The following is a 5,106-nucleotide window of genomic DNA, read 5'->3' as shown; positions in this document are numbered from 1 at the left end:
GAACTCACTCTGTAGACCAGGCTGGCCTCAAACTCAGAAATCCACCTGCCTCTGCCTCCTAAGTGCTAAGATTAAAAGCGTGCGCCACCAGCACCTGGCGCACTGTGTCTTTAATCATGAAGATACTGTAGCACTTGGGTGAGAATACAGAAAAAGGTCAGAGCAACCAAAATGTGTAAAAAGACAGACTGGGAGACAGATTATGTCCACACTAAGCCAAACGCAGTCAAGACTAACAACCAAGCCAATGATGAGCAGTCACAGTTTTAAAATTCAGAACTTCTATTTATCAAAAAAATTTTAATTAACAAAAATAAATTAAGCTCTCAGATAAAAGACTATATTACATAGGCACTATATCTAGTACATAAATCAATTATTATGCAAAACATCCCAGTGAGAGATAGGCAAGAAACAAGAGACATAAGGAGGCATTCACACACACATTCACATATGTCAGTCATGCAGTGTATACTAGTGATGCCTCAACTGACTGAAAAAGAAAAAAGTGTGTTTGTTTCTGTAATCAAGGAAATGCAAAATAAACCACAGATTAATATTACAGGACAATTATTGCAGCTTTGGATTGTGGATCTTATTTATTTTTTTTTAAAGATTTATCTATTTATTATATGTAAGTAGCTGTAGCTGTCTTTAGACACCCCAGGAGAAAGCATCAGATCTCATTATGGATGGTTGTGAGCCACCATGTGATTGCTGGAATTTGAACTCAGGACCTTTGGAAGAGCAGTCAGTGCTCATAACTGCTGAGCCATCTCTCCAGCCTGAATTGTGGATTTTAAATCATCATAATGAGGAGAAACACTTTTATTATTAAAGTAGGCATCATTACAACCAATACATTTTTGCCACTGAGAAACCCTGTTTACTACAATAGTGTAGAAATCAATTCATTGAGGTTTTCTGAACCTGTGAGAAAGCGTGTTCTGCATCCTGCTAGTTGTAGAAGTGTTTTTTTTTCTGAAAAGAGTTGTCAACATGTTTGAAGAAATTGGACATGGTTGATAAAGGGTTAGATGAATCTGACAGACAAAACTTGACAGCTTGGTTAATTTAACGTTTTAAGTATTGGCTGTGAGGCAGACAATTGGACAGTCATACCACTGGCCCTTATGCTGACCACTCCTTGTCTGCAAGGGTTGAGTTTTCAGTGCATCCTATTCATTTACTGAGCAAGCTGTTTAGAGTCAATGGTTTTGCAAGTGTGCAGAAAACAGTAGTTAGTCGATCAGCTGCAGACCAGTCCCAACAACCATGACTTTTTTGGCCTAATTTGACTTTGGGAAGTGCTTTGGACTTTCTCAGTCCAGGTAATTTTAAGATACCTGGTAGAGACTCTGTCCAGTTTCTAACCCTTCTCCAAGAATGGCAGAGTTCAGTGCAAGTGTCAACTCAGGAAATGTACTGGCTGGTTTTGTGTGTCAACTTGGCACAAGCTGGAAATATCACAGAGTAAAGGAGCCTCCCTTGAGGAAATGCCTCCATGAAATCCAGCTGTGGGGCATTTTCTCAGTTAGTGATCAAGGGTGAGAGGGCCGCTTGTGGGTGGTGCCATCGATCCCTGGGCTGGTAGTCCTGGAATCTATAAGAAAGCAAACTGAGCAAGCCAGGGGAAGCAAGCCAGTAAGGTGACATCCCTCCATGGCCTCTGCGTCAGCTCCTGCTTCCTGACCTGCTTGAGTTCCAGTCCTGACTTCCTCTGGTGATGAACAGCAATGTGGAAGTGTAAGCTGAGTAAACTACCCCCCCCCCCCCCCCCCCCCCCCCCGCAACTTGCTTCTTGGTCATGATGTTTGTGCAGGAATAGAAACCCTGACTAGGGCAGGAAAGGCTGCCTACCTTTCCTCTAGATAAAACTTTAAATGCATTGCCAACAAACAAAACGAGTTTGAACTCTTAATAATAATAGGATGCCAGAGAGCTACTCTGAGAAGGGGTACAGCACGAAAGCTAGCCGAGGGCTTCGGAGTGGTAACAAGAAGAGCCGCTTGCATAGCAGGATCTCCTGTGTCCAGCAGATCTCAAAGGAGGAGTCATGTCCAGAGCACAATCCGATGGGTCTTGAGCCAATAGTCTCAGATGTGGTGGGAGACTGGAGGCTGGAAGCAGCTGTAGGCTCGGATTCCCTTCAGCCCAACCAAGGTGGAAGTCTTGGAGGCTGAAATGAGAAAGTGTCCTTCCGCTTACAGCAGCTTGTGAGTCCTGGAGGCTGCTCCGGCCAGCTCAGGTGGAGGGAGCCTCAGTCACATCTGTCCTTAGCAATTTTGAAGGCAGCCAGGCTTCCTCCTCTAATGAACAAGCCAGCTGGCTGCTGAGCTCTGACTCTTTAGGCTTCTCCAAGGAGAGCAGTGGGGTGCTGCTGGGGTTGAACTGTGGGCTTTGAAGCCTTTTCCCCTGCTGCCTCTATTGGCCCTGCAGCAGTCCTGGCTCTGTAGCCCAGAAAACACTAAATCTACACAGAGGAAATGGTGATGCCGAGCAATGAATGTGGTTACGGAAATAAAGAAGACCAATCAGAGAAGAGCTGTCAAACCTGAGGCAGGGGTGGGGGTGGGGGTGGTAATAGAACTCTGAGCCTGCCAAAAACTGATAGAAAGTCACAGTTCGGCCTGCAGGTCTGTTTCTGCTTGAAGTAGGGAAACATCGGACAGTGGCTGTTCTGGGTTGCTATGGTGACCTTTGCAGGCTGCAGTTTGCTTCTCAATGCGTTTTGCTTCCCGTTGCTTTGCAGAGATTTCTTTGTTATTTTTTTGTTTCCTTTTCCAGCTGTTGCATCTGGATTAATGCTTTTAATGATATACACAATTTCTAATTGACAAATGAGAAGAGGGAGGTTCTGGGAAGTTAAAAATCTTTAATAAGTCCAGTGTCTATTAAAGCAGAAAAACCAACTGAGCTATGTTCTTTTCATTCTCAACCCTGTGTCTTTTCCCACCCAATTTATAAAAGTATTCTTTTTTCATTAATATTCACTTTACATCCTGATTGCAGGACACTTCTCCCTTTTCTTCCCACCCCCCCTCCCTGCCCCCATGGGCCCTGGCACATCAAGTTGAATCAGGACTAAGAGCATCCTCTCCCACTGAGACCAGACAAGTATTCTTTAACGATGCACTCTATTTTAGTTTATAAACTTCGTTCTATAAATTTTCACATGTCCCTGTGGCTACATTACTTTATTCTTTGCTTCTTAAGTAAGATCATGCAATTTACAGATAATCCCTCCCCCTTTACAATGTCGTTCTGTATCACAGCTGCCTTAAATTAAGGTGTCTTCTTTTATTTAGTAATCATTGTAATCTGTTTGCACGTTTGCCACCGCTACTAGATTCTAATATTCTTGCGGGCAATCCTTATCTTGGTGGTGTGGTATTCTCATCCTTCTACAGTTATCTGCTGGATGCACAGCTAGGCTTTTCAACCTTCTCTTGATACGGAGGTAGCAGGTGGTCTCCTCAACCAATTCAAAGAATGGCTTTAATCCCAGAACTAGGGAGGCAGAGACCTGTGCATCTCTGTGACTTCGACGCCAGCCTGGTCTACAGAGGGAGTTCCAGGACAGCCAGAGCTACACAGAGAAACCCTGTCTCACACAAAAAAAAATCTCTCTCACTGCTACATTGCAGTAAGTTAAAGGGAATTTGTTAAGCATGTTAGCTACCTCTAGGTGGAGACAGGCCCTTGTGTCAGGGGGCCTGACTAAGGCACCAGGGACAAATGGTTGGGGTGCCTATTTATCATATCAAAGCAAACCCTGGCCATCAGGTCTCCCAGCATCCCTCAGTTCCTATGTGGTACAGGGTGCTCCTTGCCAGCATACCCAGCCCACTACCATGAACATTCTAGCCCAGGGGCTGGGCTGCCCTGCCCCAGAGGTTCTTCCCTGTAGAATTCAGCCAGTTCGGCTATGCTGGTTCCCTTACCCCTTTCAACCCTTTCATCTTTTGACCTCTCTGCCTCCTGGTCTCCCCTTTCCTGTCTGCCCTCTCTTCCCATAGCCAGGCTCATGTTCACTCTGGCCCTGCCTCTGGCTCTGCTCTCCCTTATATCTAAAATAAACTCTCTTCTCACCACACCTAGTGAAAGACCCGAACCCAGAGACCCTTCCCCGAAATGCGCGCTTAAACAAGGCTGGAAAATTACCAAGAGTTCCCCAGGCCGGTTTGGGGCCAAACAAGATCTTTGTGGTCTGACACCTGGGTGAAATGTTTCAAAAACACCATCTGTCAAGATCAACAAGAACAATGAGATTGCCTCGAGACAATGGGACAGCCCGAGATCCTCCTTCCCAGAACTCAAGAACAATGGGACTGCCCGGACAGAACTCAGGTTGAACTCCGAGTCACCCTGGCCTAATTTACATCACCCAATCAGAGACCTGTAACCATGCATCTGCTTCTGTATGCCTGCTTCCGGCTCATGCACCCTATAAAAGCCCCGCACCTGAGTTCATCGGTGCGCCACTCTCCTGAGAGCAGACGCCCGGGTACCCGAAGCCCTAAATAAAAGCCTCTTTGCTCTTGCATCCGAACGCCTGGTCTGGTTGTCCTTCAGTGCACGGCCTCGGCCTGATAGAGGCCCGAATCTGGGTCTCTTCACTAGAAGCAATCAATCCCAAAGATGGAGGAGAAATGCCACCAACCCAAATCATCGGGGCCAAATTAATTAAACAACCCATTAAAGCAGACTGTTTTATTCATGTCCACAGGCTGCACCCCATAAGATGGGGTTTGAGAGGTCAGCATATGTGTGGAAGACCGAGTTTTTATAGATCAGGAATAGGAGTTCCCAGTAGGGGTGTGGGGGTTTGGATATGCTTGGTCTATAGGGAGTGGTGTTGTTAGGAGGTGTGACCTTGTTGTAAGAAGTGTACTGAAAGACCCCCAGAACTGGGGAGACCCTCACTCAAGTCTCGGGATGACACGACCACCCAATAACTCATGAGAGACCAATCTTGCTGCAAGCACACAAGGTTTATTTGCGATAGGCCAGTACCGGGGTCGAACTTGTAACCTTGCAGGCCAGAGGAGTTCGACCCAGACCACAAGCAGTAAGGGGTATTTAAAGGGAAAAACCACAAACTGG

Source organism: Mastomys coucha, unplaced genomic scaffold (assembly GCF_008632895.1).
Source record: "Mastomys coucha isolate ucsf_1 unplaced genomic scaffold, UCSF_Mcou_1 pScaffold3, whole genome shotgun sequence".
NCBI classification, from domain to species: Eukaryota; Metazoa; Chordata; class Mammalia; order Rodentia; family Muridae; genus Mastomys; species Mastomys coucha.
This window is presented reverse-complemented; position numbering follows the sequence as displayed.